The sequence below is a fragment of the Mirounga angustirostris genome, unplaced genomic scaffold (assembly GCF_029215605.1).
Source record: "Mirounga angustirostris isolate CCGP_5_RB_7025 unplaced genomic scaffold, mMirAng1.0.hap1 SCAF_6, whole genome shotgun sequence".
NCBI classification, from domain to species: domain Eukaryota; kingdom Metazoa; phylum Chordata; class Mammalia; order Carnivora; family Phocidae; genus Mirounga; species Mirounga angustirostris.
Window position 1 is genome coordinate 103,084,129 of NW_026991714.1, and position 17,900 is coordinate 103,102,028.

At 39.4% G+C, this 17,900-nt stretch overlaps 1 protein-coding gene and 1 pseudogene across 2 annotated transcripts in view; one reads left to right on the forward strand and one right to left on the reverse strand.

Moving 5' to 3' along the window:
* VCL (vinculin) overlaps nt 1-17,900 on the forward strand; it is a 113,636-nt gene that overhangs the window by 10,661 nt on the left and 85,075 nt on the right. The window lies entirely within an intron of this gene.
* LOC123842719 (small ribosomal subunit protein eS1-like) lies at nt 4,999-6,282 on the reverse strand (annotated as a pseudogene).

Here is a 17,900-nt window from a genome sequence, read left to right on the forward strand (position 1 = left end):
AATTAAAGTAGATAAGGATATGTGAATGGGGAAGTAATTCTTACATAGAAAAAAATCAAGACTACTAACACTTAAATTTCTTATCCTACAGCTCTTCTCCCCAAATAGCAAATGAGTTATCAGACCCTTGCTATGTACATTGCTAGGTGTTCTGAATGATAGTAGAATATACAAGATGTGGTCTCTGGCCTCAAGTTGTTAAAATACAGATGAAATTTATAATCTTACAAAAGATTTATCTTATCCACATCCTCTCCACCAGTGAAATTGTTTGCAGAATTTAAGTTACTCATTTTAAAGGGTCATGTGCTAGTATTGCACATACTTTATTCCTCGGAGCCATGGAGAAAATAAGAGTGGGCCAGCGGCAGAATGAACAGGTGGTTGGCCTCATAGTGAGGAAAAGACCTTTGAGCATTGGCTTAGCTGCTGTCTTCTTGTGGCACTCCAGGCACACCTGGTTTTCATTTCCTCCAAAGCACAGTGCTATTCCCTTGCCTGAACTACTCTCCAGTACTTCTTTATTTGGGTTATTTCTTTGAATCCTCAACTTCCACATTAAATGTCAGTGTTTTAGGGACACCCTCCCTGACATTACTTCTAAAACTGAGTTAGGTCCATTTATCATATGATTCCTATGTTGTTGTTTTTTTTCCTTTTTTTGCTTATCACAGTTATAAGTACTTATTTGTGTGATTATTACTTACTTAACGTCTTTCTCCCCACTAGAGCCCTAAGGGGCAAATATTGGTTCTGCTGTGTCTGCCCCTGAATTTTCAGCACCCATCATAGTGCTTTGGCACATAGTAGAGTCTTGAAGAATATTTGTTGAATGAACAAATGGGAAGACCGTTTACTGCTTCCGACCAAAACTATTTTATGCTTCTTTGAAAAAATACATATCGTGCTGTGGGTGATCTTGGTGAAATTTAACTGCCAATTAGGAAGTAGCTGTAAACTGTTGCTTAGCACAGGGCATTGCATGAAGTAGGACCATCCAATTCCTGTTTCCTGAATGAATAAATTCTAAGCATGAAGTCCTGGGGTGCAGATGAGAATAATCCCGCCCAATAAGAAATATGCAGAATTTGTAAGTATAAGTAAAAATGTAACATGGATTTGGACTTCTCTATTAGTTTTAATCCTTTGCAAATAAATGGAATAGACAACTTTGGCAAAATGCATCTAGTATGAGTTAGCAAATACCACAGTCAGACTTTAGATATAGATACAAGGTAAATCAGCATATAAACACGACAAGAATCTTGGGAGGCAGTAGAGTGTAATGATTAAGAGTAAAGGCTCCAGAGCTAAACTCCTTGGGTTCAAATCCCAGTATTGATTGACACCTTTGAGGTATGTAAATTGGGGAAATTGTTTAATCTTTTTCTCATGGTCTTCTTCTGTAAAGCAAAGCTAATCACAGTACTACCTGACTCATCGTGTATTTTTGTGAGGGTTAATGAGTTTATAAAAATGTTTAAAACTATGCCTGACATATAGTTAAGAACTCTGAGTGTTAGATATATTAATATATTTTCCATGATATTTAAGTCATATTTTAAATGTTAGTCTAATGAAAAGGCAGTGTTCACTTTTTTTAAATGTCTTAGCATAACTTCTAACTTTTGCTTAACAAGGCAAAATGCCAGTGAAAGCTTTCAGTAGAATTCCATATGTTGTGGAATATACAGTTTTACCAACTGTGGGGAAAATATCACTCACAGTTTAGGTGCCTGAGCTTCTGATTGCCATTTTCCCATGATTAAAATCAAACATCTAAATTTTTGATTGATATCTCCTTTGGAGCATTAGTAAGGAGAAAAGCATATATATAAATATTTTTTTTCCCCCAGCTTAGAAGCAAGAAATGAGGCTTAGGATTTGGTATTTTATCCCAAGCATTCATTGTCCTATTTTCTGAAAAAGAAAAAATTGAAGGGATAGTCAGGCCACTCACTAAAATAATAAGATGGAATCAGCCTTCTAGGCAGAGTTGAGAAGTATAATCCATTTGTGAAATAGAATTCGTTTAATTCTGGAACAACCAAATTAATGTAACAAATACGTAATGACTACATACTATGGTAGATACTGGATGAGCTTAGTATCTCTGGTCTGGAAGGATGGCTAGAATTTCTTTCAGATGTCCTGTCAACATGGGAGTAAGAGTCGAACACAATGATCACACTACTAGTTTGGAAGGTATACCTATTATTTCTAGTCTTACAGTGGTTTTCTGGAAAACCAGAAACATGTATTTAACTTCAAAGTCTTAAATTAATTAGCATCTTTACTGTTTTCCTGAGTAATATAAAGATTGTAAAATACCTCTAGTTCCATTGTCCCTTTATATATGGTTGTCTAAGATTTTGTTTCTTTTCTTTTTTTTTTTTTTAAAGATTTTATTTATTTGAGAGAGAGAATGAGATAGAGAGAGAGCATGAGAGGGAGGAGGGTCAGAGGGAGAAGCAGGCTCCCTGCCGAGCAGGGAGCCCGATGTGGGACTCGATCCCGGGACTCCAGGATCATGACCTGAGCCGAAGGCAGTCGCTTAACCAACTGAGCCACCCAGGCGCCCCGACTTTTTTTTTTTTTTAAGATTTTGTTTCTCTCTTCTTTTTTCACCCCATAAATAGCACAAGTAGGCAGAGTGGCAGGCAGAGGGAGAGGGAGAAGCAGGCTCTCCGCTGAGCAGGGAGCCAGACGTGGGGCTCCATCCCAGGACCCCAGGATCACGACCTGAGCCGAAGGCAGCCGCCTAACTGATGAGCCACCCAGGCACCCCTAAAATATCTTTCTTTTGTCTTCTTTTTTGAGAGATAATTTCATTAGATCAACAAATCAGGGCTGATAGTAATTTTTTTTTCCAGCACTTTGAAAATATCATTCCAGTGTTTCTGCATTCATATCAGCCATTGGTCTAATTGTTGTTTTGCTGTACATTATGACTTTTCTCTCTGGGGTTTTAACACCTTATTTATCTTTTTTAGGATTTTTTTTGGACTCCCTGATTTTTGAGGATTGATTTCTTTTAACCAATCCTAGAAAATTCTTAGCCATTATCTCTTTGAGTTTTTAACTCTTCCCTCATTTTTTCTTTCCCTTGGGAACTCTGGTTGGAAAAATGTACTTTCTTACTCTGCCCTTCATATCTTTTCTCAGTTTATATTTTCCACTTGGTAATTTCTTCAGCTCTTCCAGTTTGCTAATTCTCATACAGTTGTGTCTAATATGTCATTTAATCAATCCATCTACTGTGTTTTTATTTTATTTTTTTTAAAGTTTTTTTTTTTTTTTTTTTAATTTATTTGGCAGAGAGAGACACAGCAAGAGAGGGAACACAAGCAGGGGGAGTGGGAGAGGGAGAAGCAGGCTTCCCGCAGAGCAAGGAGCCCGATGCGGGGCTTGATCCCAGGATGCTGGGATCATGACCTGAGCCTAAGGCAGATGCTTAATGACCGAGCCACCCAGGCGCCCCTACTGTGTTTTTAATTTAAATGACAGTATTTTTTACTTCTAGAATTCTGTTTGTATCTTTCTCAAAATCTACTTGCAGTTTTGATAGTCTCTTGTTCTTTCACCAGACCTTTTTAAAAAGATTGTTTTATATTCTTTTTTTTGGTTTGATAAAAAATACATTGGAGTGTAGAACCTATAAGTGCTAATACCAGGATGAGAATAGAAAGGTGCTTTTGAAATCTGAAGAAATGCCAGGGTAATATAGACTGTCTTGAGATTGTAGAAGTCTCTGATTATTTTCTCTTTTTTTTCTTTAATTTTTAAAAAAGATTTTATTTATTTATTTGAGAGAGATAGTGTGTGTGTGTGTGCACCAGCAGGGCGAGTGGCAGAGGAACAAGGAGACTCCCCACTGAGCACAGAGCTGGACACGACTCGATCCCAGGACCCCGAGATCACTACCTGAGCCAAAGTCAGATGCTTAACCGACTGAGCCACCCAGGTGCCCCTTCTTTAATTTTTTTATTGCAGTAAAATTACATACAACATAGAAATTACCATTTTAACTATTTTTAAGTGTGCAGTTCTGTGACATTAAGTACATTCACATTGTTGTATCACCATTACCACCTTCTACCTCTAGAACCTTTTCATTGCCCCTGACTGAAGCTCTGTACCCTTTAAACCCTAACTTCCCATTTCTCACTCATCTGAGTCCCTGACACCTGCAGTTCTACTTTGTGTTGCTTTGAGTTTGACTTCTCTAGGTAACTCATATAAGTAGAATCATACAGTATTTGTCCTTTTGTGACTGGCTTATTTTACTTATAATGTCTTCAAGGTTCATCCATGTTGTAGCTTATGTCAGAATTTCCTTCTTTTTAGGATGTTCACATCCTGGAACTGTCCTGCCAAATGACCTTTGCCCCTATATTACTCTCTGTTTTAATTTGGAGTGGGGAAAGTAAGCTCTTGCTTGGTGCAACTATTTGTTTCAAATAAAAACATTTAGACAAAAAAAAAAAAAAAAGAATTTCCTTCTTTTTAAGGCTAAATAATATTCCCTGGTATGTGTGTACTGCATTTTTTTTTAAACATCACAAATATGATTTTTTATTTGTCACCATTAAATGTCTGACTTTTAAACAGATTCTTGGACTGGTGGCTCATATCCATCAGCTCGTTCAACTTTAGCACCGGTCTCATCCCCAGTAGCTTTTCCAGAACTACTACCTAATCATACAGTATTTGTCCTTTTGTGACTGGCTTATTTTACTTATAATGTCTTCAAGGTTCATCCATGTTGTAGCTTATGTCAGAATTTCCTTCTTTTTAGGATGTTCACATCCTGGAACTGTCCTGCCAAATGACCTTTGCCCCTATATTACTCTCTGTTTTAATTTGGAGTGGGGAAAGTAAGCTCTTGCTTGGTGCAACTATTTGTTTCAAATAAAAACATTTAGACAAAAAAAAAAAAGAATTTCCTTCTTTTTAAGGCTAAATAATATTCCCTGGTATGTGTGTACTGCATTTTTTTTTAAACATCACAAATATGATTTTTTATTTGTCACCATTAAATGTCTGACTTTTAAACAGATTCTTGGACTGGTGGCTCATATCCATCAGCTCGTTCAACTTTAGCACCGGTCTCATCCCCAGTAGCTTTTCCAGAACTACTACCTTCACCGTGAAGCTCCATGAGCTTTCCCAGTTCAAACTTGGGCTTCTTCAGCATTTTTACTTTTCTAACGAAGACATCATGGAGTGGATAAATAGACTGACAAGCCTTTTCTATATCTTTTCTGATGCTGTCTGGAATCAATTTATTGACCACTTCTTTCAGGTCTTTTGTTTGCACCTCTCGGGTCATGATTTCCATCATCTTTATCCGAATTTGATGGACCTGTTGGTACTGAGCATAAGAGGTCTTACGAATCTGATTATTGCATTTTTTAGTAAAACCAACACAAAATGGACGAAGCAAATAACCATCGGTAGCCTTGACATCAACATGAGCCTCATCATGCTCTGCCATTTTTTGACCATGGAGCACATTTTGTCACGGGTAAGATCCATGCCATGGAAATTAGTCAGGCAGTTTTTGCCTTGAACATCCTCAGTAATTAGCTTGAATTTTCTAAACGCAACTTCATCATTCTGCAGATCAGCAAGGCTCACTTCAAAAACACGACCCTTGAGGCCATCAGATGCGATTTTGGTTCCTTGAGTTCTTGTGACTAAGGTTTTTCCAATAGTTCTTTCTTTCTTTTTTTTTTTTTAAAGATTTTATTTATTTATTTGACAGAGAGAGACACAGCGAGAGAGGGAACACAAGCAGGGGGAGTGGGACAGGGAGAAGCAGGCTTCCCGCTGAGCAGGGAGCCCGATGCAGGGCTCGATCCCAGGACCCTGGGATCATGATCTGAGCCAAAGGCAGATGCTTAATGACTGAGCCACCCAGGTGCCCCTTTCCAATATTTCTTATATTGAACATAGCTGGTGCTTTCACATCATACCAATCTTTCTTAGAAAATGGATCAACCCCAGGCGCCTGGGTGGCTCAGTTGGTTAAGCGACTGCCTTCGGCTCAGGTCATGATCCTGGAGTCCCAGGATCGAGTCCCACATCGGGCTCCCTGCTCAGCAGGGAGTCTGCTTCTCCGTCTGACCCTCCTCCCTCTCATGCTCTCTGTCTCTCATTCTCTCTCTTGCAAATAAATAAAATCTTAAAAAAAAAAAAAAGAAAATGGATCAACCCCTTTCTTCTTGGCTCCCTTTTTGCCGCCTTTCGTAAGGCGCTTGTTCTTGCCGACCGCCATGGTGCTGCTCCGTGTGTCCTGCATTTTGCTTATATGCTCATCCGTTGATGGACACTTGGGTTCCTTTTTTTTTTTGGCTACTGTGAATAATGCTGCTATTTCGTCACTCTTTTATTGCCTTCTGAGGTCTGGACTTTGTCCCTGAGGCGTAGAACCTCCTCATGGAGTCAGGTAAGACTGTGAACCCAGCCACTGATGCCAGGGAACAAACACGTAATCAAATCAGGCCAAAGGCCCTTTGTAGAATATGGCAGGAAGACAGGAGGGGAAGTTCATTCTGTCTTAGAGAGCCAGTATTTGAAGCATGAAGAAGTTTGCCAGCCAGAGAAAAATGGGAAAGCCTTCTGTGCAGGGCAGGAGTGTGAATGAGCAGTGAAGGAGTGGGGCGGTTTTAGTAAAGAGACTACTAAGGTAGATTTTGTTAGTTTGGGAAGGGACTTATGTGCCATATTAACCAATCAGAAAAAAACCCAACTTTAATTTTTGAATAAGTAAAAAACTCACCTAGTTCAAAAATTTTTTTAAAGATTTTATATTTATAGGTAACCAGTGAACATAGGAAACCCAATGTCTTGGGTATGCTTCTAAGATAGCTTATGCATATTCAGGCGATATGTTTTCCCCTTTTATGGTGACCTATCGTACGGTTCCTTGATTTTTTTTTTCCCTTAACATACTTTGGAGAACATTTTTTATCACTATATATTGAGTCTTTTGACAGTTACATAATAATCCATTGATGATTGTAACATAATTTATGTAACTAGGTCCTTATGGAAGGACCTTAGGTTATTTATGATCTTTTGCTATTTCTGACTGTGGCAATGAATGATATAGTTAGGTCATTTTATGCCTCTGCAAGTATATTTATAAGGTAATTTCTAGAAGGGGACCGTTCCAAGCACTGGATGTAAGTCAATGGAAGGATTTTATTTATTTGAGAGGGAAGGGGAGGAGGGGCAGAGGGAGAGGGAGAGAGAGAATCTTAAGCAGGCTCCATGCCCAGTGCAGGGCTGACAGGGGGCCCAATCCCACAACCCTGAGATCATGACTTGAGCCAAAATCAAGAACCAGCCACTAAACCGACTGAGCCATCCAGGTGCCCCAGCAATGGAAGGATTTTAAATTGGGGTATAACATGGACAGTTTTGGGTTTGAGAAAGATAATCCTGGTAGTGGTGGGGAAGATAGATTAGAGAGTGAGACACACACTGTTGGAGAGCCATCCATCCAAGAGATAGTGAAGGCTGCCTTCAAGCACTGGGGGAGTGCAAATAGAGAAAGAGGGGGCAAATTCTAGAGAACCTCTTTGTTACTTAATTTAACTTGGATTCCAGTATTCTCAGTTTCAGAAATGCACCAGTAAAACAAAATGGTTTTAAAAATTACTAATTATTTTATTAAATAAGTTATACCCATACCTTTTTTATTTCATATGGAAGAAAGAAAAATACAGTGGCTAGTATCATGGATCTACCTGTAGAGATCTTGAAGAAAACAGAAAAAAATCAAGTTGTAGTGGGAGCTCTAAGGAAAGGGCTATACTTGGCCTTGAACTCAGGTATGGCAGTGGTTTTTAATCACTCCAGTATGTATTCCACGCTGGCATGGACAGATATCTGTGGTAAGACGTTAGGCAAAAAACAGTAGGGGGATATATTTAGAATGATCCCATTTTGTATTATCCTATATGTGGAAAAGCATACACTAAAATGTGGTGGGATTGAGTGGTGGGATTTCAGGTTACACTTTTTCTTACCATAATTCATGTTTTCCCCTTAACAATAAACATATATCACTTTTGAAGTAAGAAAGATAAATCCAGTATTTTCCCACATCTTTTTCTTGTTACTGTTTGCACTGTTCTCAATGCTTGGAATCACCCTTTTCTTGTTAAAATGGGCCCAATGTTGATGTCACTTTCTCCATGAAGTCCTTTCCAGGCTGCTCAGTTGAAATTAATCTCTCCATAAGGCTTGCCTATGTTTCTTATCCGATACTGTCATGAATTAAGAGCTACTTATGTGCACGTGTGTTTGAACTCCTCTTCCCTCCAACCTAACCCACCTTATAAATTTGAGTTCTGGAAGGCATGCAGTACTCTCATACCGTGGGATTACTTGCACTTGGGAGATGTGTAATGCTAAATCAGTTGTATTTGCAGCACTGCAGTTTTTTCTCTGTCAGAGGGAGAAGAAATAGATATAAATTCCAAGTCACAGTCAGCAGAGTGATTTTAAAATTCTGAGCGCAACGATTTATCTATATACACCAGATGAATACGGTTTCCTAATTTGAAAAGGCTGCTGAAAAGTCCCTGGAGAACAAGGAGCCATAAATAAATAAACATCATCTCTAAAACTGCTATATCTATTGCATCTCTAACAGGGAAATATGAATGTTATATTTTACCTGAAATATACCAGAAAACTTTTATCTTTGAACCGGAAGCTCCAACTTGGGCTGTTTGTTCTAAAGTTTCCATACACAGGCAAATTCCTCAATTAGTCTGCAGTCATGTACTGATGGCACTGAGGAATGGGAATGCAAAATCCCAATCTTCCCCCTTGTCCAGAAATTGACCCCTTTTATTATGTTTGCCAGATAAAACTTTTCCTCTTCTTTTTTTCTTTTATTTTTTCTCTTCTTTTTTTTTTCCCAAGTAGTGTTCTGTTGATCTTTCCTTCCATATCTTTTTTCTTCTTCTTCCTCAAAGCTACCAGTCTAGATTAGGCTTTAATAGTGTCCCTCCTGGGGCGCCTGGGTGGCTCAGTCGTTAAGCGTCTGCCTTCGGCTCGGGTCATGATCCCAGAGTCCTGGGATCGAGCCCTGCATCAGGCTCCCTGCTCAGCGGGAGGCCTGCTTCTCCCTCTCCCACTCCCCCTGCTTGTGTTCCCTCTCTCGCTGTCTCTCTCTCTATCAAATAAATAAATAAAATCTTTAAAAAAAAAATAGTGTCCCTCCTGATAGTTACCTGCTAGTCTCCCACTCCCATCCGTTACTGCCAGTTTACTTAGTAAATCTAAGTACAGCTCTGATCTCAACACTTCCTTGCTCAGAAGCTTGTACCTCCTCCAGTTGTCTTCTAAATTAATCTAAACTCCTTATTCTAGTACCACCCCCCAACCCCTTTCTGTTCTTATTTCTCTATGGAGTGGAGAAGTCTGCAAACTACAGCCTGTGGGCCAAAATGTGGACTACCCAGGAGCTAAAATAGTGTTTATATTTGTGAATGTTTGAAAAAAAAAAAAACCAAAAGAATATTTCATGTTACATGAAGTTATATAAAATTAAAGTTTCAATATCCATAAATACAGCTTTATTGGAACTGCCCTATCCACTCATTTACATATTTTCTATGACTTCTTTCACCCTACAACAGTGTTGAGAAGTTGTGACAGAGACCATATGGTCCACAAAGCCTAAAATATTTACTGTCTGGCCCTTTATAGAAAAAGTTTGCCAGCCCCTGACCCAGAGTTTTAGATTGATAAAGTTGGAAATGACTTCAGAGATGTTCTAATCCAACTCTCTCTCTCTCTTTTTTTTTAAAAGTAAGCTCTATGCCCAACATAGGGCTCGAACTTCTGGCCCCAAGATCAAGAGTTGCATGCTCTACTTACTGAGCTGGCCAGATGCCCTCAACCCTCTCATTTTAAAAATAAGAAAATGTATTCTCAGACATGATCAACAGAGTGCCTGAAGCAGGTACCTTTGACAGTGGAAAAGCCAAAATCAGAACCCACTGGTGGTCCTACCCCACCATAGTGCCCCTTCCTCAAAGCCTATACTAGCCCAGTGAGACTGCTTGGCATTTCACGAGCAAATTCAAGTCCTTCTCAGTTCTGTTTCTTTGCATGTACTGCATTTCCTTCTATCTAAGATAACCTTCTTCCCTCCAGAAATTATATCCACGCTTTAAGGCTCAGCTCAAATACTGAAGACTGCCCTAATCTCAACAACTGGTTGTACTCTCTGTCCACTTACCCCCAGTAGTGCTAAGTTCTACCTCCCTGGTGGCATTCATGTAGTGCTGATGCTCTTCCAGGCCATAAATTCCCTAACTGCATCTTTGTGTCACCTGCACATTGCCTTACACATAGAATTCTCAGGACATAATTTAAAGAATAAATTAATCTAAAAACATCAGGATAGGGGCGCCTGGGTGGCTCAGTCGTTAAGCGTCTGCCTTCAGCTCAGGTCATGATCCCAGGGTCCTGGGTTCGAGCCCCGCATCGGGCTCCCTGCTCGGCGGGAAGCCTGCTTCTCCCTCTCCCACTCCCCCTGCTGTGTTCTCTCTCTCGCTGTGTCTCTCTCTGTCAAATAAATAAAATCTTTAAAAAAAAAAAAAACATCAGGATACAAGAGATGTCTTCAACATCTCTAGTTTATGTCTATTATGGAAAAAAAAAAGAAAATACAGCACCACTGAGTAATATTTTGATGGGATCAGCTGTGTAGAAGAATTCATGGTAAGTTTACCTACACAATATATACCTAGCATTTGATGATGTATATCTTAGGGGGAACTTGGATTTGTCCTAAGGAGGATCACCTAATTATGTGATTATTATTTAAGATGAGTACATATATATATATATATATTTATTTTGTTTTGTTTTGTTTTTTGAGAGAGAAAGGGAGAGGGGCAAAGGGAGAGGGAGAAAGAATCTTTTTATTTTTTATAAGATTTTATTCATTTATTTGAGAGAGAGAGAACAGCAGCGGGGGGGCGGGGGAGGGACAGAGGGAGAAGCAGACTCCCTGCTGAGCAGGGAGCCCGATCTGGGGCTCTATCCCAGGACCCCAGGATTATGACCTGAGCTGAAGGCAGACACTTAACCAACTGAGCCATCCAGGTGCCCCAACACGAATATATTTACTGATTACTAGGTTTATGGAAACTTGCCTGCTAAGTTAGGAATTCCCACTTTAACTTCAACAGTGATAACCTTATACATTGTCACTCTCCAGGGATTCTCTGCTGTTATATCTTCCATGTAAATTCAGTTTGGGAAGTTTTCCAGTTATGAACCAATACAGCCTTGTGTTGTTCTGTAATGAACCATTAGGAGCGAACTTAATATTTAGTGGTGACTGAAATTAAAAGGATTGTAGTTTAGTGTATAGATGCTTTGCCAGCATTTACTTTTAATACTTGGCTTAAAGCAACATTAACAATAAAAAAATCTCTCAATTCTGACTAATTCTGTTTCTTCCTTTTGCCCAACTGGAAATAAGTTATCTAAGATGGTAGAGCCAGAACTTACTAAAGGGTTTAGTTACCTATGGCAACTATTCAACAGGTAGGTTGTAGTACGGATTTTTTGTATTAGTAAGCAAGTGAAACGAAAGGAAATAAACTTACTATTCCTGTAAGTCTTCTGATTAAACCGAGGCTGTGTCTAATCTGTTTATGTTGTACAAGGAGCAGTGATGAAATACAATCTGCCAAAGGCACAAACACTATTGCTGGGGATGGTTGTGGCTTTTTTTCTGTCTGTACATCTTGGCCAGTTTGGTCTGTGCTCTTATTTCACTTTTCAGCGAGTTTAGAATTGAGTCTTGCTCAGCCCATATGTAGTCACACTGACTATGTTTGTAGTCATTGAGAAGAAAAGGTAAAAACATGAAAAACAAAAGCCTCAAGGTAAAATGGTGGGGGCTTATTTAGTGTAGGTACCATTAAACAAGTCTTCTCTATGGGCATTTTAAATCGGCAGCCTTAACCACTTGCCACGTGAATTCTCTAAAACACTGGATTTCCAGTTTTGGCTGTTGGTAAGAAGTGTGTTCATAGCTTGAGTGGAGAAATAAAGTAATTTTGCTTCGGGCTGTAATTTAATGGGTCAGGGTGTCTATTACAGCCTGGAGCCAAATTTAATTACTAAACTGTAAAAGCGACTCTGAACGATCTCCAGTTAGCAAGCAAGATGGCTCCCAACATTAGTAAAGACACTTAAAGACTTTCGCCATTGGGTTACTATTTCAAATTTTGACCACACCTGTAATTAAAAAAAAAAAAGTGAAAAGTACCTGGGTGGCTCAGGTGGTTCGGTGTCTGACTCTTGATTTCAGCTCAGGTTGTGATCTCAGGGTTGTGAGATTGAGCCCTCCATCGGGCTCCGTGCTCAGTCTAGAGTCGGCCTGAGATTTTCTCCCTATCCCTCTGCCCATTTATGCCCCCGCTCCTCTGACCCTCTACCCCACTCGCCGCTCATGTGCACTCTCTCAGTCAATCAATCAGTCAATCAGTCTATCTTAAAAAAAGTAAAAGGCTACATTATTTGTCAGTCCTGGTTCAATTTTAAAAACTAACGGTTGTCAGGTTGACTCAGTTGATCGTTCCTAAGCAAATAACAGTTATGGAGCTGAAGTAGCAGCAGCCCTAGTGAGTCTAACCTGTCCTGCCTGTGGAAACTTTCCAGCTTCTGGGAAGGGAAACCAGAACAATTGGGTATGAGTTGATTAGACAGCAGCCTGATGGTTTATATTTGCCCGTTGTGAGCCTGAAGGTTTTCTTGTCCTTGCCGTCTGATAGCTCCACAGAGTTATAGAATCATGCAGTATAACAATAGGAAACATTACACATCATTGCATCCCTGTCCCTCATTAAAAAAACACACACATACACAGTAGAGTGGTTTAGAATTAGAGCATGTGTATGCTGAAGTCAACCCCATTATCTGAGTAATTTTAGGCAAATCAAGGAACCTTTCCATGCCTCTGTTCGTCATCTGTAAAATGAGATTGTAATGGTACCTACCTCATAGGGTTGTTGTTATAAAGATTTAGTGAGCTAATAAAGGGCTCCTAACTTACATCATGTGCTCAATTAAAAAACAAACAAATGATTTTTTAAAAAGGAGAAAACAGAAGTCACAAATGAATACCACAGTGGCAGAGGGAAAAAGGGACTAATATTTATTTAGTACCTGTTATCTTCCAGGCGCTGGAAGATACATATGTATTAGGTAATTTACATATGTATTACATTCTTTAGCCCCCAAGAGAGATTTTGCTTTTCCCGTTTTACTGGTTAGGAGACTGAGACTCAAAAGAGATTAAGTTACTTGCCCAAGGACACAGTATTAATAATAGCAGAGCAGGAGGAGAGATTCATTCCAAAGCCCCAGTACTTTTCCCACAGCTCCATGTTACTTTCCACTAGGTCCCCAGTTTTCCCTACATAAAAATGGGTTGCATTTTGAAAATTCATCTACAAATTGGTTTGGAGTTATTTTTCCCGAGGGACAAAGTTACAAATGGTGGTTACATACCGAGACTTAATCTGCAAAAGCTACATTGTTATTGAAATTCTGCATATTTGTGACCTAAAACTATTAGGAAAGAATGCATTTGCAATTCTGGCTATTAAAGCAGAAAAACAAAAAGTATATTTTAAATTCTGTGGAATAATAGTTCTTTGAGAAAAGCAGATTTGGTTAGAGAGCAGTAAGAAGAAGATGGAGACTGTTTTGATGCTGGTGGGGCCTTTGAGATACTTTGAGGGACTAAACATTTATAGCCCAGAGACAGCCTATATTTGATAACACTTTGATGATGTACAGAGCACATTCTTATGCATTATTTCCTTATAATCACGTATGAGGCATATAGGACAGGTGGTAGAGTCGACCTGATTTTCCTTGGCAGTAGTTAGCTTTCTTTTTTTCGTGATTTCATCCATGATTTTTTTTTAAAGGAGCCTAGCTAGTCACTTTAATAGAGGATTAGTTTGTAAGTGTATTGAAGAATGAATGAAAATAAAAGAAGAATGAAGGTCTTCCTGAGTTAATTGTGCAGAAATAGAAGGAATTAGAATGGAGTAAAGGGTATATGTGGGCTGATATGAAAATGGTAGAATTAAATGTTAATTTTTTTGTTTTGTTTTTGTTGGCACTTTTTTATCTTCATTTAAAGATTTTATTTATTTGAAAGAGAGCGCAAGAGAGAAGAGAGACCGCGTATGCCCGCACATGAGGGGGTGGGGGGGCAGAGGGAGAGGGAAAGGGACAAGCAGACTCCCTGCTGAGCATGGAGCCAGCCGCAGGGCTCGATCCCAGAACCCTAAGATTGTGACCTGAGCTGAAATCAAGAGTTGGTCACTTAATGGATTGAGCTACCCAGGCGTCCCTAGTTCGCACTGTTTTTTGAGCACTTTGCTAGTCACTGTGTATCATGGCTATGAGGGAAGAACAATCCAGACCTGACCCCAATGGAATTTGTTCTTTACTTGAAGCATCTTTTGAAGATTATATCCAGATCATGCGATGATCTTTCCCTCCCCACCAGTGTTTATGAATACGCGATAGTTATTTAACTATAAGACTAGTGTGATTACTACTGAGTTCCGGTTTAAGTAATCTTTTTAATAACTAAAAAAATTAAAGGGGCGCTTGGGTGGCTCAGTCGGTTGAGCATCTGACTTCGGCTTGGGTCATGATCCCAGGGTCCTGGGATCGAGCCCCACATCGGTCTCCCTGCTTAGTGGGGATCCTGCTTCTCCCCCTCTCTCTGCGGCTCCCCCTGCTTGTGTTCTCTCTCTGTCAAATAAATAAATAAATAAAATCTTGAAAAAATATTAGAAAAACTAAAGCAGATTGAATGAAAAACAGTCCTTTTATTTTCCCATAATTATCGCTTGCTTTCTTGTTACTAAAGGTAGGACTAAAGGGTGACAATTGGCGAAACTTTATGTGATGTAGTATTTGCTTCTCTGTGTTTCAAAACAAAATAGAAATCACTTTAAGTAGGATTTGGTATGCTGTAAATGGGTGTAGGAATATTTGTCACTTAATGTCTTGCTTGCAAGTTAGGCAGTGTACCTAAAAACACGGGAAATGGAGCCAAGAGGCTTGGATTCACATTCAAGTCCTGCAACTTTCTGAGAGAAATTACCTCTCTGAGCTTCCTTTCTGATGTGATGCTTTTGGATTAGGTTGCCAAATTTTTTCTTTAAGATTTTATTTATTTGAGAGAGAGAGAGAGAGAGAAAGAATGCAGAGGGAGAGGGAGAAGCAGACCTCCCACTGAGCAGAGATTCCCAACACGAGGCTCTATCCCAGGACCCCGGGGATCATGACCTGAGCCGAAGGCAGACACTTAACCAACTGAGCCAGCCAGGCGCCCCCCAAATTCTTTTTTACTCTGAAATTTTCTGTGAAATGGAAGGAGCATATTTTGTGTTCACTTGAGAGGGCTCGGGAGAAACTGGGTGGTGGGGAGAAGTTCCCTGTGCTGATGACATGCTTTATTATTAAATTAGTGGCCATCCAGAGCACAAGTATAAGTAATTGTGAAGTGTACAGAAGAATCATGAGTTGAGGGAGAGAATGAAGTATAGTATTTGCAAATTGGAAGCCTGCCCACAGCATCTTCATAAACAGGAATCTGGTGATCAGGCTGCTGTGCTAACATTTATCTAGCCTTAATTGATACAGTCAATCTTATGTTGGGTTACAATAAACAGCTGCTGCCAAGGCAACTTAACACTAGTTCTAAGGAAAAGTATGTTGCAGCAAATAAGCTTGCTTGACACTAGAACTTGACACAGACATGGTTCATCTACTGTTTATCTCATGTGATTGTGTTATCATTGATGCACATTTAAATTCCGTTTTTGGCAGTTGGTCAAAATTTGAACCTTTTAGGCACCGGTGATTTCTCATTACTTTATAGATTATTACTTACCATGAATATTGTTGACCCATTTTAGAAATTTAGTTTATATTTTTCTGATTATGAAGGCAATGCATAGTCATTTTTTTTTTTAAGATTTTATTTATTTATTTGACAGAGAGAGAGAAACAGCAAGAGCAGGAACAGAAGCAGGGGGTGAGGGAGAAGCAGGCTTCCCACCGAGCAGGGAGCCCATTGCGGGGCTTGATCCCAGGACCCTGGGATCATGACCTGAGCCGAAGGCAGACACTTAACGACTGAGCTACCGAGGTGCCCCGCATAGGCATTTTTAAAAAGATGTATTTATTTATTTTAGAGAGGGAAAGAAAGCAAGCACGAGTGGGAGGGGCAGAGGGAGAAGGAGAGAGAAGACTCTGGGCTCAATCTCACGACCCCAAGATCATGACCCGATCCAAAACCAAGAGTCAGCTGCTCAACTGACTGTGCCACCCAGGTGCCCCCATAGTCTATTTTTAAAAACCTGGAAAGTACAGAAGAAGATTCAGAAGAAAATAAAGATCATGTGAAATTTTACTTTTTGTGTTGTGTTTCCTTCCAGTCATTTTTTTTTTTTTTTTGATCTGGATATGTATTTGGGGGAGAGTGGGATATTTCATTAGTGAGATAGCTGAGGCATAAGTAGAATTTCCCATGACACTCATGATGATGGGAATCTTGCCTTGTGCGCTGTGCTAATTAAGAACTGAATGTTTTTGTTAAATCAGGTGGCACAGACTCAGAATGCCTGCACGGCCAAATAGGTAACTGTGTGAATCAGACCAGTTAGAGGACACTGGGGAGTGGTAGGGACTGTAGTAAACTGAAAAATGCAGGACCTGATTGAAGAAAACTGCTATCTCCAGCTTATTGATGCCAAATGGAAACAGAGCCTAGTGTTACCAGATCTTCCTGATATCCAATAAAATCTAGAAATCTGTATTTCTTTTTAATGTGACATTTTCCATTTAAAAAAATACTGTGCAAGTCAAACAAAATAGGACTGTAGATTGCACCTTGGCCATACACTGCCATTTTATCATTCCTGGCATAAATACTTCTCTTGGTCTTTCTCTCATAGCTCTCACAAGAAGAGCACTTTTATAACAGAAAATATTTAGAGGACTTGGACAAGGAATTTCTAAGAGCGGCTTCAGGAATTTTCACTCTGTATAGACACTGAGAGGGTTGCCTAGTGCAGAAATGATAAACCCAGATACCCACAGGGACCAGGAAGTGACATAAATGAGTGAAATGGTCTGGATGTTAAGATTATAGGGAGTGGTGCAGAGAGTATATCTCCTGTTTGGGACATTTGGGTTCTAGCAAATTGTTTCTTTGCTGAAATGCAGATCTGATGTGGCCAAATCTTCTGATATTTCAAGAGATGTCAGATATTTGTATCTTTATGAAATTTCTTGATTTCAAAAAAAATGTGGCCGAAACAAAAATTACCCTTCATCCAAATTCCTCACAAAGGCCATTGGTTTGTAACTTGTGGCCTAGATCACTTTGTTCCCTAAGTGTATCCTACAAATCCTAATTTCATCATAGGTTAGTAGGTATTAAGAAATAAATAATTTGGAAAGTGGTGGATTAAATAAAATTAAACATTTCCTGACTGAAGCTTATCTTAGATCCTTAAACTAATGTTTTATAAATTCCTAAGAAGATATAGCTCATAGACCCCACAGTTACAGTTAATATCTCTGTTCTATTTATTACCTCACCATCCCTCTTGTCTCCAAGGAAGAGGTGATTTCTTCCTGGTAAATGTTAGTCCCTCTACTTGTTCTCCATATTCTTTCCCTGCCTCTTCAGAGACCTTGCTTCATAATCAGTGTCTTGTTTCCTGCTTCCTTTCCTTCAGCCTGTCAACGTTCTCCTATTTAAACAAAGTAGTAACCCTTCCCTTACAGCATACACAAAAATAAACTTCAAA